The sequence below is a fragment of the Gambusia affinis genome, linkage group LG17 (genome assembly GCF_019740435.1).
Source record: "Gambusia affinis linkage group LG17, SWU_Gaff_1.0, whole genome shotgun sequence".
Taxonomy (NCBI): Eukaryota; Metazoa; Chordata; class Actinopteri; order Cyprinodontiformes; family Poeciliidae; genus Gambusia; species Gambusia affinis.
In genome coordinates, this window is record NC_057884.1 from 5,720,307 (window position 1) to 5,736,655 (window position 16,349).

Consider the following 16,349-nt stretch of genomic DNA (forward strand, 5'->3'; position numbering starts at 1 on the left):
AACACTCCCATGAGGAGAGGGTACTGATGGTTTTTCTAATGCGTAATGAATAAAATAGGCAGAGTGGTGGAGCCGTCCCTCAGGATAGGGAAACAAGAACTTCCCCCCCTGCCGCCTCAACCTCCAGCGATTCCAGACCGGGAAAAAGAAGAAAAAAGTGGAAGTTAATGCATATATTTTATAACTAACAACACCTGTCAAGGTCTGCAGCCATGACAATGCAACAACCAAATGAAATCAAATATAATTAGATGCATTGCCTTTGTTCTCTGAAGCATAAAGGCTCATGTCGACAAACAATATGCAAACAATGCAAACACGCAGCCTCCTGACCCACAGTAAAAGTATGAGAGCACACACACTAAAGTAGAAAAACATTTTTTTTATTTCTTTGGATTGTGTTTATTGGGGTTGGGGGGCTTTAAGCTGAAAAAGCTTCCCGCTATTTGAAGTAATTGTAATTACCTTTTGAAGCGCTCCCTTCCATTTTTACGGCGGGAGGAGAGCGAAGCAGACTCAATGTGTTTCATCTGTTTTCTTTATGTACTGACACTCCAATTACCAAGAAACCTTGTATGAAGCCTCAAAAAAAAGCTGAGCACTTGCTCCTTTCAAACAGGACTGGCTTTCCCCTTTTTTTTCTTTTTTCTCTTTTTATATCCCCCTGCACACTTTCATATCTATCAGCGCTCTTAAAACTTCGACTGAGACTCAAACCCATTACTGTGTTAACACTTCATTCCACTTTAAGAATCAAAACCTCCTTTATTCTTCCTTTAACAAAGTGCTGTACTGAAGACACAATCTTCAAATTCCCCAAAAATATTTCTACTTGTTAAAGTTAGGGAAGTTTAGGAGATGTATGTTTTAAGATGTTTTACTTTTTGATAGCTGGGGAAAAAAAACAACAAAAAAAAAACAGTCCCATTTTCTCCATAGTTTCCACTGGTGTTCTCTCTTGTTTCTCCATTTGTCAAGCTGCAGCACTTTAAACAGTTCACTTCAAGACCCCGAGGCTCACAGGAGCATAACCACAGTTAAACAGGATGCCGAGGATTCATTCTGTCTGCTTTCATTTTAGGTTCTACTTTATGGAGCAGTGCAGTCGAAAAATAAACATTTTTGTGCGTTTCCACAGCTTAATCTGCAAATATTTTGCACTTTGTTAATTTGAGGAGAGATATTTTTGAATGAGATCTGTCTAATTGATTTACACATTATGGATGTGTACATTAGAAGTAAAAACGTCAAACAGTCTGCTTTTTAAAGCTATTTTATTTGGAATACTAATTATAAATCTTTACAATTTATATTTAATAGCAAGGTTTTGAGAACAATTTTTTTACTGTCTTAAAGTCATTAATTAATAATCTTACTGACAGTTGAAATCAACTTCCTCCCAGTTCAACGAGGACTACAATACAGTTCTTTTAATTACGGATGCCCTTATTAGGATTTGTGTCCCTGATGCCAATCTTAATTATTTATGGTTAGACATATGCTGATACAGTGTTCCAGTTCAATACTTTATTAAAGTCAACGTCATGTAGACTATAAGCTAACCTTCGATCAATGACATTGTGATAAATACTGCGGCGATCATTCTTTTGAGAGGAGGCTGATATTTACACATTCAACAAACGCATCTCTTGCCTCTGCTGAGTATGTGTTCAAGTTGAGTGTCACGCTATTTGATATGTTTGCTCAGTTTTTATATGCTGCTAACATTTAAATTTAGTTCCATAAACTTTGCTTTGAGTGTCAAACAACATAATGACTAGGGGTGCACCGATTTATCGGTGCCGATATTTATATGTGAAGCCGATGTTATCCACCTTGGCAAAGGTCTAAAAATCAACCACTGTGCTTTTCTTTTCTCCAGTGAGAGACTGAAATGACTGACAAACCGGCTGACCTGGTCATGTCTGCACATTTACAGTTAACAATAGTCACGCCATTGTTGCCAATTCAGCAACTTTCTTGATATATTACGCAAGATTTCAGACAAAAAACTGGTATCGGCCAAAATCTGAATTGGTAAGTTAGGCTTTTTAAAAGATCGGTAATCAGCAATCGACCAGAAAACTGAAATTGGTGCACCCCTGATAATGACTAAAGTTTCAGCTGCATTGCAACAAAAACGTTACACATCTTATAACAGCAGCTATTGACAGCAACGGTTACAAATACCTAGATTAGAAAATGCTTTAATCAAAACCCTGACCCAGTTTTAAGTTGCGATCAAATCAAGACATTGACTCGAGAAAATGGAGTGCAACTGAATTATTATTATTATTATTATTATTATAAAAATTGGCAAGTAGAAAATCATGATGGAATATTTGTCCCCATCAGTCAAAATGACAGACATTGAAAAAATGTAGCGCAATAGGCTTGACGGGCTGAAAAGTTTTTCTTTCTACTTTCCAACTCTTGCAGAATTGTGATCAACTATAAATGGTTTCAATTGTCTTTTTCTCTTTTTGGATTCTCACGGCAAATGTTTTGGATGGAATGTTTTAGTATCCTGGATTGGTGACACGTCCAGAGTGTGCCCTGCTTTTCTTGCCCAATGATAGACATCAGACCCCATTGCAAGGATAAGCAGGTTTAGATAATGGATAGATGTTTTAGACTCCATAGTAGCAAAACGGATTAAACAGAGAATGACAGAAGAAAGTGAAATGGTTGTTCTGATCGTTCTGGAAAAACAATCGGCAAACGGTGCAGAAAGAAACTACAAGCAAAAAAAAAAAAAGTTCTTTAAAGTATGCTATAAATGGTTTGTAATCTACAAACACAGGAATGAAGAACAATAAATAAAAAGGGAGTAAGTAATATATACAATGTTTTTCCACAGGCAAGCTAAGATGTCATTTAGGAAAAAACAGTCTTACTCCATCAGATGTGGAGGTGGTGAAAATCAGTGCATTTTACCAAATTAGTTTTTGACTGACTGAGTCTTTTCTGAATCAGTGTAAAATAATTACCATGAGCAAGTATTTCCCAGGGCTGAACACTTTGTTGTCGCAATTAATCACTTAAATTAGCTCTTGAAGATTTTCTGGAGCAGAACAAATGGAGAAAAACAATGCCCTTATTGAATTTTTGTTCTATTTTAAGACTTTGTGTCTCCTCTGCTATGATATGCTGCCATTACAGTGCATTAAAATTCATCTCTGAAAGAAGAGGGTCTAAACATATTAGTATAGAGCTACTACATGAAAATAGCTTTCCATTTAACATCCCAACTGTTTCACAGTATAAGAATTGGTTTATAAGCTATTGTTCTTCCCTCTCTAGAAAATTTTAACAAAGTTATAAAGTCAATTATGTGCTTAAAACATTGTCATCTGTACAACAAAAACAGCAACTAAACATACACCGAAGAAAAAGTGTAAATTTCTACCGTATTTTTCAGACTACAAGCCGCTACTTTTCCCCCACGCTTTGAGTCTTATCACCCGGTGCGGCTTTTCTGTGGATTTTTCTTCGACCGCCAGGGGGCGCTTTAGCAGGAAGTGAATCATTGGATGTCAAAATTGGACTGCAAAGAAGAAAGTTCAAACTCATATGATGCAGCTTTTAAGTTGAGGGCTGTCGATCTGGCAGTACAGGAAGGAAATAGAGTCGCAGCACGTAAACTCGACGTGAACGAAACCATGGTTCGGTATTGCAGACGGAGGGCAGCTGCCCTCTGCTGCAGAAAACCGAGAGCGGCAGAGATATATGTACGTTTCCAGTTTTGTTTTGTTTTTTTAACTGTAGGTGCTGCTTACAGTATGGTGTGCTCTATAGTCCGGAAAATACGGTAATCTTTTTTTTAAAGAAATGTGTACAACACGTATGTCTTTTTTGTCACCTCCAGGTTAAACACAATCTTCAGATTTGACATAAACACGGATACTGACTGATTCAGTTATAATTGGATGGGTTGACACAGTCAGCTCCAAATAAATAAAATAAATGTTACATCTTCTGAAAGATCTATTTTGTCTTATTAAAGAAGTTCCAAAAATTTAATTCAAGAGTTTTAAACCTTCCGCAGAAAGAAAAGTTTTCAGATCATTTTCTACAATTAGCAGGCATCTGAGTTTAACAATGCCATCAAAAGTTTTTCTGTGTGGGTCTTTCTCAATCAGGAGGAATCTGTTCAATAACTCGGCTGCTCAATGTGTGCCACAGTAAAAAGCAGACAGACAGCTTAACTTTTACAGATAATGGTATCCCTGCAAAGCCATCATCTGTCTGGAGTGCAATCACACCTGTTCTAAGAGCGAGCGCGATACGACTGCCCTAGAAAAACGGCAGGTTTGACGGAGCCCAATTGCTGAATGCAAACATGTCTCCATTTAAAAAGGTCAATTCTGTACCCCGCTGCTGAGAAATGACATTTCTGCAACCCAAAAAGCAAAGAATAAATAAAATAGCTCATTGTAGCTACGCAGCCACATAATTGCTGTTCCATATGGTCATCTTTCATTATGCTTTAATGTTTTATTAGTGGATTTAAAAATAAAGGCAGAAATGCTTGTGTAAGGCTATTGTCAGAAGACTTTGGTTCTCTAATATGGTGAAAAAATTAGGACCAAATATATTAAAATACGAGTCCCGTTATAGTTGAATATAAAACAATCATATATATATATATATATATATATATATATATATATATATATATATATATATATATATATATATATATATATATATATATATATATATAAAGAAAATTATGAGCTGCAAACAAAATTAAATAGAGAATCTGAGTGCATAAAGATGAAAATTAGTGAAAAAGTGTCTGAATATGTTATAAACCCTGAGTTATTTAACAGTTAATCAGTCTAAAACCTTGACCAAAAGATTATATTTTAATCATTTTGAGATGTTAGTTTAATTTTCTCTCATAACGAGGTAGTGTTGGATAGATACACGGATTCTTAGAATCCATCTGGTTCTTCATGTTTTAGTGCGAGTTTTCAGTGACCACCCTCTTTTCATGGAGAGCAGATCATGACTACACTGACATGCAGCCTGTAATAGGAAATAAAATACTTCAAACAACAAGAATTAGTTGGACTGGGGCGTAGGTGTAGAGCACGCTGCTGTTTTTGAAACGGTGGGATGAAAACAGAACTGTTCAAATTACGACAAAGTGCAAACCTACCTAGAGAGGCAAGATGGGAACTTTGCCCATTGAATATTTAAAAAAAGAACAACTGCAGGGAAGCAGGAGGCGAGAGGAAGCAGAGAAACGCAAAGGGCATGGAGTGAAATGCCTCTAGGACAAAGCTCCCCCCACTACTCATCTTTGAAACACTAAAACAAAAAAGTACAAGACTTGGAAAGCCCGATAAAGGAGAAATGAGCTGAAGAGGGCACCTCGCAGTCTCCCACACCCATCAGCTAGCAGTGGGAAGCAGGCCTGGATGTGGTTATTCCGCCGGGACTATCAAGCACGGGTCAGATCGATGTATGCCCTTAACGCAGATCAGAGCTCGACAACTCCCCTCGGTGTTGGCATTTCTGAGTGAACAGCAATTGCCCACCTCCACAAGAGTGAATAACATCAAAAGTGATGGATTTCAAAAAGCTTTGTTGTAAATGAGAATCTGGAGGCAATGATTAAACGGAGTAATACAGCCAGCCAGTGTTTGGGAATTAAGCTTGTAATACACATGGACTCCAAATTTACAAAAAAAAAAAAGAAAACCTCAACCCTTGACACTTAGCTGTAATCAGATACAATTTATTTGCTTATATTTTCATCTAATTGTGTGTTTTTAGTAAAAGATTTCATCAGCAGAAACTTTTGTTTAAGAAACTTATTTTCTTTTAAGGAAAGGACTAAACACTGTCATTTGATCCTATGAAATTAAATATTCCACTCGAACCATTATGGGATACATTTTAGGCAAAATAAAGTAAAAGATGTAATTCTTAAAGCTAAAGATAAAAACATATTTCAAATGGTCCAACATATGGTCTGTAACAATTATTTCTTTATTGTCTAACTGAAATTATCTGAGCTGGTCATGAACATTTTTTTTTTATATTTGCACCCAACATTAAATCCCCAATTTAGAATAACTTTGTTCTATTACATCAGACGAGTTGACTTCTCCAGATCATGAACCCTGCGTCTTTACACGCCATGCTCTGTGATTATGGAATCAAAAGGGTGTGGTTTACAACCTGCAGGATCCACACGGGTAATGAATAAGATGTGTTGCTAGATTCCCACAGAGGAATTCCCCAAAGAGCTTTTCAAATCCTTTCAGGGCTTCAAACACAAGAAACCTTGTTGTTATCTGAATCAGACTCTGCCGGGCAGCATATTCCTCAGATCAGACGTACTTTGGAAAAATTATGCGATACATCTGCTCCCGCTACAGACCACGGGCTCCTGCTGCTTTGGCAGCTGTCTTTACTTTGTATCACATTACTACCTTGCATTTGTATCACAATCCCTTATTGTCTCTTAGACTGTATAGTTGTTCGGATCATATTAAGGAGTGTGGGGACTAACTACCCATTCCATTCTGGGTCTTTACAGCTGATTACAAGGCGTAAAGATGATGTGTAGATCACAAAGCAAAAGGATAATTTGAAAGAAGCTACTTTGACTTGACTGTGACCTGTATGGAGAAAAGCAAAACTTCACACTGTTTTGTATCTAAGCTGGCAAAGGAGGAAAACACACAGCCAAGTTGGGAAGTAGGTGTGAAGTGGGTGGTGTGTTGTTATATTCCATAGCGATAATAAATTGTTAATTCAACTTACAGAAATAGAACATAACATAATAAGTGATCAATCTGCAGAATTTTATGCTCTTTTATTTATGTCGTCAGTTCTTTTATTGTAATATTGATGTCATCTTCCTGCAACAAAATCAACTAGTTATGGAAAAATAAGAGCAATCTATTTACATCGAGACAAAACCAGCTCCTAAGGTTTTGTAGCAATGTTGTGGATTTCATAATAAAAAAGGCTTTTTATTAGAAATACAAACTTCACAATGTTTACATTTCTTTTTCATATTATGGATTGCTTTCATGCTAAATTTAAAGGTGAGCTCCTTAAATCTAATACGTATTGCCTGGTTTAAATTAAAGTTTAAAACATCATACCCTGAAAAGTGTTGTAGTTTCCGACTGAAACTAGTTAATAAAGAAAATCTCTCCTAAACTTTAAAAATCATGCACAAATTAAGTGAGTGCCGCTGAATCTGGATTTGACACACCATCATTTCCTTCCTATAAGGTACAAGTCATAAACACGCGTCTGTAAAGGTTGACAGAGTCTAGAACACCTCATGGGGAAAAGAAAAATCATGCAAGGTGGTATTTTAGGCCCAATTACCCATATGTTTGTGACAACTGACCTTTTCACACTGGTGCACTGCCTGAATGTCCAAGCAGCAACAGTTACCGGCTATCAAAAATGGTTTATTGAAGTGTTTATTCTTAGCCTTTCCCCCCAAAGGTTAGATTAAGCTTTCACACTCACTGCCCATCACCTTTCTAAATGCATGTTCACAAATAGGGCGACATTAAAGTGGAGGAATCCGCACATGCCTGGCGAGTGGAAATCCTAATTTCCCAAGTCTCTTTTTCTCACATCAAATACTAGCTGTCATTCAACTGTGACATAGTTATGATCCTGCTTTCTTCCAGTTCTCTTCCAAATGAGATTTTATAGCAGCTTTTAATTCTTTTGTGGTACATTAGGGTTTCAGAGGCAATTACCCAGCGATGGGACATTCATCCTAAATTTGAACCATGCAACTTTTGACTAAATTGCTTATGGCCTCCTGTGACCGGTAAGATACTGATAATATAAAATTACTGAGGACAGTAAATTGCAGTGACATCACTTTCTGGCCTTTCTAAAGGCTAAACATTTGGCAAGGAAGAAAGGCAGTTGCAGTTCTTATCTTTTATGTTATTGTATTCAACATGTCCAAAGTTGTACTGCGGAAAATTTTATGAAAGATTTTTTTGACGGAGAAAGATCCCATCCACTGTCTATGGATTGAATCCTAGATTCCATCCAGACAACGGATCAATCCAAATATTGATCAATCTAATGGATCAGACAAAAAAAATTGGTTGTTTACCCATAATAAACAACCATGCATACACACACTCATATTTAAGGACAATTTCAAAAAAACAAATACCCCAACAGTTATGTTTTCTAGACAGTAAGAGGAGGGTGGAGTTCCCGGAGAAAACCTCCACATGCACATGGAGAACATGCAAAGGTGAAGACCACAGACTGGGATCTGAACCCAGAACCTCCTTTTGTCTTGTGCAAACCAGGAAATGGCCAATTTAGATGAATGAATTTAGAATTTAGCCAGTTAATTAAACAACAAAAATACCCATTACATGCAGCAACATTCTTAATAGACTCACCACAAAGCAATAAAAGATATGTAGATGGCTCTGACTCAGTAAAAACAAAACAAACACTACTTTAAAATCAGCTATCCTGTGAATTTCCAATCTTGCGCCCACCTGCATACATAAGTAATGGGGTTCATGAAAGATGGCTTTGCACATTTTTCTGTAGTTGTTAAAAAATAACCTGACGTTAAGAGCAAAGTAAACAAATGCAAGTCTGTGAGAAAAAAAACCCCTACTGGTCTTGACATAGAAAACTTTTAATTTTCAATCCACTAAAATATAAGATTTGTGAAATACGCAAAGCATTATAAGACGGTATCAAGGAACGGCAAGCCTTTTCCTTCTTGGATTTGTTAATCAAAAAATAAACTTAGAAGATTCACACACAAAGCACGTTTACAGCCTGGAATATAAATGAAAGAATGAGGTTCTTTAAGTTCATAGTGAAACAGTAAACTACAATATTTTTGCATCAATTAATTTCAGTATATGAACTAATCATGCTATAAGAATACAGATATAAGCTCTAAGCTTGCATCCAGACGGCCTCTATTATTTGTTTGAGATTGGATGTGTGCATGTTCACAGCGACTTGTCCTGCTCAAGAAATTTTTCTGGCTCCTTTTGCTAAAATGGTTTCGTTTTAATTTTGTAGAATGGACTTTAGATGATTTGTAAAAATAATGGATGAATTTTTTATGGTGGAGGACGACCGACGGTGGACAAGGTCACCACTACTGACTGAATTAGGATGCAAGGAATGCGGTGCGTTAGTACATAGAAGGTAAATGTTGTAAAAGTTGAAATATTGTTTGTCACTTTGGGACTGTATTCACTGTTATTTGACTAAAGTTTTTATCAGCTAGCAGCGTCTTTGGTCGGAGGGAAGTCCTCCCTTCACCTTTAAGCCTATCGGCCACAATCTGGCTGCTGATTGTCACTTAGCAACCATGACTTCAATCTGAATCCATGTTTTTAAATTAGATAAACTGATGTTTAATTCAACCCTGTGGATGACACGGATCCCAGTTGGCTGGGTGGCGAGTCGGAACCTACAGATCTGTGTGGAGAAATGTTCGAATTGCTTGAACAGATAGACCAGTTATTCAAGTCAACGGGTGATTGGACAAACAAATACAGACCACTGGACACAATCGGTCCAACAATCTGACTACTAAGACTCAATTGAAGACAATAGTTACCTTACTTCAAGTGCAATCTTTTTTATTTTCGCTTAATATTTAGTGGGAAATGTTTCTAATTTCAGAAATGTTCTGTAAAACAAAAAAAAATCAAAACTCCAGTTTTTCATATATATGCTAATATAAACCCATCTTGTTGTTATATTTACTAATGTTGAAACATTGAGCTCCTGCCGCTCTAACTTATCGTAGCCAAAGGTTATATTGACTTTGAGCTGACCTGCAGGAAGCAACTACAACATTATTTTCTCCCGGTAATATTGTTAGACATGGATGTTTTTTTGCAGCTGCATGTATAAATGCACCGTGTCGTTCTGCAAACAAGCCTGTTGAGTTTTTGGTTTTGGCTAACTCCATAGCAACGCCACCTGACAAACAAGCAACCTGCCATCTATACAACAAAGCAGTGGGATTGTTCAAACATAATAGTGGAAAAAACCACAGTAGTTATAACTGTCTACTTTGATATAACTATAAAGTAGTTGAGTTTGTATCTATACGCAACTTGTTGTCTCTTAAACTTATAAATTTGCTCCATCTTATTTTATAGTTGGCCATGATGCTTTAGGTTAGCTTTGCTGTTGTAACTCTGCTTCACATTATGTTGAAGTTCATATCCAAGCATCTACTTCTGAAGAAAACGGCATTGAATCCTCAATTAATCTGAATTTTACTTCTGCTAAAGCTATTTTTTGGCAAATTGTTTCTGTTAATGTTTGTTTATATTTGCATATTTAGATCCTCCATCCAGACAGGTGTTAGGAGGGGTTGGCCAAGCACTTCCTGTTTGTACAGATCGATGATGTCATTAATTGAATCACTGGGTACAACCAAATGAAGGGTTTTCTTTGATTGTATCGTACCATGACATTTTGAGCTGAACTGTATCAAGTGTTTTGTGATTTAATCGGGTAAATGAGTTTGTACCTTATATTATTAATTGTATTCTTACTTTGTGTTTTATGTTGTTGTTGTTGTTCAGTTAGTGTATTCCAGCCAAAAGGTTTTGGAAATGGGAGCTTAAGATGAGATGTCATTAATTAAAATAAAAATTTATTAAAATCCACCCAGAAGAAACTTGAAATGTCTGCTGATGCTGTGCATATACAACCTTCCTTGACATTGTTCTTACTCTACCTCACAGATAGTGCTGTGCATAATAAAACTGGTCAACCAATATACTATTGTTTGGTCATTGACAGATCTCCAAACATTTGAAGGGAAATTCTACTTAACAGGTAGACAAGACGAAAGCAATTTCATTTTACATTTTTAACACATAAAACATAACTGTATGGCATGCCATAACACAATAATATTCTATTAACATTCTATGAATCAAGCTTGCATTTATTGCGACAGCTAGTGTGTTGTGAGCCATTTGACGAAACACTTCAAGTGCACGTAGCGTTTGTCGCGTATTTCAAATTTATTGAGGGATTGAAAGTTATGAAAGAAGTATATTGTCAAAGTTTAGGTCAAAACAGGATATTTTTATCTGAAGACTTGACAACACTTCAAAAATAATTCACGATTGTGGTTTTGCACTTGTGTAGCTATGAAGGGTTATAGTGAAAGGAGCCCATTTGATTAAAGTCAGGCACCTTTTTAGAGCTTTTTTCTGAACCATTGGTTCTGCCTGCATGAGGAAGGCTCATGAGAGTAGAAAGCTGAGATTTTTTAAATTGGGGATGTACTGTAAGGGTACCTGACTCCCACCGCCCCAGCCCTTATTTTAGAAGCACCGTCTAAAGGTTAATGCTCTGCTGCTTGAGGGGGTTAGGGAGAAAAAAGAAAATCAAGCACGGAGACCTAAGTTCTCAGGTTGTATCTTTTGGTGACTCTACAGTTTAATTTATACTTAGAAGATGAGATTTACTGGAACTCTTTTAAAAGAAGTCAAAAACACAGATTGTTGCACACTTGTGTTTTCTTTTTTTCAGGTTTTCATCAATTTTCCTCTGTGTGTTTTCTTTGGGGGGAGCTGAAATAAATTCCTTAGAGAAAGAACAACTAAATTAAAGGGAGAAATAAAACATTTTATTAAAAAATATTTATTAAGTTTGCAGCTGTGGGGATAAAGGTATACTGAGGGAGCAGCAGAGCAAAATTTGTTTCTGTTTATAATTTAAAAAATGGCTTAAGGTCATTAATACTCTGGCGTGCTTCTTAATCAGCGAAGGTAATGCATAATTAAGTAAACATTTGAAACAATGCGAATGAGGCTGTGTGTACGTAGTTTAAATATGTTCATAACAAAGTTCATAAATAGACTGAAAAAGGTTAGGTAAATTAATTATATTAATTTACTCTGTCCTTCAAATAAATCACAATTCATTTAATATTGCTACACGTCTGAGGTGTCATTTGTAGTCACTTCCTGTTCCTTTTATTTCAACATACCTCTCATTTTAAGAACATAGACCAAGACTGTACAATAAGCTGTAATGTTCACCTTGCATTCAAAAGTGTTTCTAACTTTTTACTTATTTTTTTGTTGCTTGTCAAGCTTTAATCCGGGTATGGTTCAAATATTATGAGTTTTTAAAGCTTTTTAAGACAGAATCATTCCAGAGAATCTAGGATTAACAGCAGACATATATTTCATCTGGTCCCATATAACACATTTCTTACAAATACAAGCCACAACAAACAGCAAAATGAACTACCGTATATCTGTAACTGTATCCGCTGCATTAGTTTCCATTTTGGAAATTTGGACAACACAACAGGGGGGGGAAAAAAGCTGAAAAGGCAATATTTTATTTCTCTAAAAGACGAATTAGAGCGTGCAGAAAATCTAGACATTTTCATAAAATGACTTTAGGGGTGAGGAGTAGGAATAGAAACCTTGTGCTCCTCAGTATTTATAGATCCTAAGTGCAGGAGCAAAAGTTGCTGAGTTTCAGAAATACTCAAGGTATGTGATCCACAAACTCATTATTATAACTATAAATGGCACAAAAAGTATTGCATTGCAAAGCGAAATATCACAAAATAGGCTCTTTAGGTGAAAAATAATGAGTAAGTGGTGGGGGATTTCAAGCTAATGCGTGCATAATGATAGGCGGGGAAAAATTTTTTTTTTTTAAATCAGTGGTGGACATTTCACTAGTAAAATTATTTTAGTAAGAAAATAAACAATGTCTGTGTGAGGGCTTGAGGCTACTGAGTCAAAGTGCCTTTGTTCTTGTTGTTGCCGGGGGCAGCTTGATCGGTGTCATATGACTCACCCTAGAGCTGCAGCTGTTATGTGTTTTCAGTATTTAGCTGTCAACTCACACCAACAACCAGACCACTACAAACGTGCACACCGCAGGGTCGAGCATCATACTGTTTTGTAGACCTAACAACTGTTCTTTTCTGAATCGGTAGTAAATGCAAATATCAACTGTGACCGAATTCAAACACTTTTCAGCTTTATTGTGCCTGGTGATCAAAAACTAGAAATCCAGACACACCATGCCCAAACGTCTCCAGCTTGAACTGACAGCATTCTGCAGTGTGGATGTTGTTACTGAGTGAAGAGCATTTAAAGGTAGTGTTTTTTTGATATGAGTGAGGTGTTTGATAATGAGGTCAAAGAAAGCAGAGAGATGTAAGATGTTGTATAAAAAAGAAAGTATTTTCTTTGACATGAGATATAAATAATTAATAACTTGAGTTTCAGTTTCTGCCTTCTGGCATCAGGCTCAGACTTCCTTGTATAAAAAGTAACAGGTACAAACTCTTTGTTCCTACAGCAATATCTCCTTTTAATGCAGGACAAGGTAGGGAGACTTACACCTGAACTAGTGTAGTAACTGTTGGTCAGTAATGAAAAACACTGCTGTATTCTTCCCATTATTATGTGGTGATTTGTATTTTATGTGCTTTTGTTTTTTGTTGTTCCTTTTTTTATTAATATTTGATACTTTGTCTTTTAGTTTTTATACTTGCTGCAACATTAATTGTCCAATTAGGGATACAGATAAATCTGAATCTTACCTCTTGCTTCAGGAAAACCAAAACATATGTTGAATGATTATATCATAATATATTATATTAGGTTGTATTGCACTGTATATTATAATTCTCAAAGAGAAATTACAATTGACTGAAATCTTACTTCTTACTACCAAACTTTACAACAAATGGAAATCAGAATCTGATTATTTCACCAAGTTTGTGCTCAGAAAACTAACTTGAGTTTAATCCCACTTTGCTCTCAATTTACATCATAAATATAAACATTTTGATGGTGGCAAGAAGCCCTGATGCACAGCAACCTCATACAAAAAATATAAAAAGGGAAATGATAATAAAAACACAGTTTTGTGAATGTACATATATTCAATGTTTTAACAAACCACAAAAACATGACAAGTGCACGAAATGAAGAAACTCCTGTTCTGACAATGAGCACATTACCTTTCTCCAGTGTGACCTGTTAAAAACTCAACAGCAAACATTGGTATGTGCAAGCAGTAGCAAAAAATGACAAATTTCTGCCATTTATCTGATCTACTTCACCTGTTCAGCCTAATAATGAACATACAAAACCTGCACTGTGACAGATGATGAAATGAGGAAAGGTCTAGGTTGGTTGCACTTAATTTTTTTTAGAGTCAATGCCATCTCACAAGCTATCAGACTCTTTCTTACCCATTACACCTATACTGCCACATATGATAAGCAAGCAAACTACTCAAATTTGATTTGTTTTTTTTCATCATACTGGGTGGAAAAATTGTTAATATTTAATAATCTGCCAGGTATTTCTATTCTCAGTGACAGTTGTTTTTGTTTTGTTTGTTTTTTCTTTTCCAAAAGTGGCACTAAATCTCTTCGGAGAACTGCAAAGAACTGTTCACCAACTTGAATTCACTGGCTTGAATGCTTGTGTTGGATTGCTTTAGCTCAGGTTTTCTTTCGTCTCATTTTCCAGTCCTTCAGACTTCTTGTATTTCAATTGAGATCAGTGACAGGTATTAAATTAAATTAAATTAATAAGGTTAAATTAAATAACCTTATATACAGACACATCCAATAAATTGGAATGTTCATTTTGATGAGGCTTGTTTGTCAGCTTAAAAGTACCTTTTGAAAATAAAATTTCTTCAGGTAAACTTTTCAGTAACCCCACATTTTAGTATTAAAATGCTTATTTAACCCTATAAGATGCAAGTTTCAAATCTCCGCCTGGATATTGCTAGTTATTTTAATTGTACGCAGTTTTTTAATTGTCCTGTGAGTAAAAATATATTTGCTCATTTATCCATAAAAACTGAAACTTTCAATATCTAGGAAGTTATTTTCTATTAAAAGAATGCCCCTCCGATTAATTTCACTCCCTGATATGGCAAAGTGAAATTAATGTAATAACCCAATATTGGCTGGAAAGTGCAACGTCTACACTTTCAGAAACCACTGGAATTTTTCAGGAACAGCAAAGTGTGGCACTGCAAATGGCACGGTACTGCAAATTTGGATGGATCGCTGCCAATACGTTCGATCTGGAAGGGTTAATGTCTGCTTTAATATTCCTACTTCTAACATATAATTATATAAATAACTTAAATAAAATATTACAACACTTTTACATGCAGATACTTGGGAGAACAAAATCTGAATTTTACATTAGAAAACAGTCAAAAGAAGTATGTATTATGAAAGATACAAAGTAAATTTGCTAAAATCTAATTCATCTACAGGAAAATTGAGGCAAAATGTTTGAGTGGGAGCAAGAAATTAAATTGCAATATGTGACAACTGAAGTGCACCCATGCAATCAGAGTTTACCAGCCATCAAGGGAAAAAAAGCTATTTTTAAAGCGTCTCATGCAACACATTTCCATTAAAGTATCTTAAGACTCGTTCAAATATTTTGATGCAAATATGTTCCAAAAGAAGCTTCAAAAATAGTTCTCTCATTTGAACATCTGTTTGTTATTCTATAAAGAAGAAACAATGAACAAGCATCTAATATGCTTCAAGCTGATCTCAGGAATAGAGAAACAAGACATGTATAAAGAAAAAAATTAATTATAGGAAGAGGGTTAGCTTGTGTCATGTTAGCTTAACCTTGAAAAATGGTTCTGAAAATTTACTGTGTTCTTTTCTCTTTACGTTGGAGAAAGAATATATTTAGTGTCAAAAATATATCAGTAGCTGGGCTTCTTTGTATCCAACTTTATAGGTGGAAGAAAAAATGCTTTTCCTGAATACCAGTCACTGATCTCTATTGAAATACAAGAAGTCTGAAGGACTTGAAAATGAGACGAAAGAAAGCACTTACACAGGGCATCAGTATGGGTTAGATGTGGTGCAAGTGTAACTTTTACAAAGATGCAATACAGGACACTTCAGCTGCATCACTCTGTGGGTTCTCATACTGTTCTTTCATGCGGGCTGCTGAAATAGGCAACCAACTCTGTGAAAATATTACTTCATCCTGAAGGTTGTAATTTGCATCAATAGAAGAAGGGAAGAATAAGCCATGAAAAGTTAAATATAATGTCACATTAATAATAGTCGTAGATGGACTCGCTCTGGAGTTTTCATATTTTTCTACATGAATCCCAAAAAAAAAAAGACTGTATAAAGTATAAATGACCATGCCTTTTAATGATGTGGATGCTAGATGTGGTAGTAATACAGCATAGTTGAATTTTTGAGGAATGCAATAAAGGATGCACTGATGTCCCTTTCTACACTGTAGAAAATATCACAGGCTCATATCAGAGCTCTCAGCTGT

At 35.8% G+C, this 16,349-nt stretch overlaps 1 protein-coding gene across 4 annotated transcripts in view; it reads right to left on the bottom strand.

The window, feature by feature from the left end:
- The window catches only part of LOC122847241 (netrin receptor UNC5D-like), a 234,592-nt gene that overhangs the window by 197,489 nt on the left and 20,754 nt on the right, over positions 1–16,349 (bottom strand). The window lies entirely within an intron of this gene.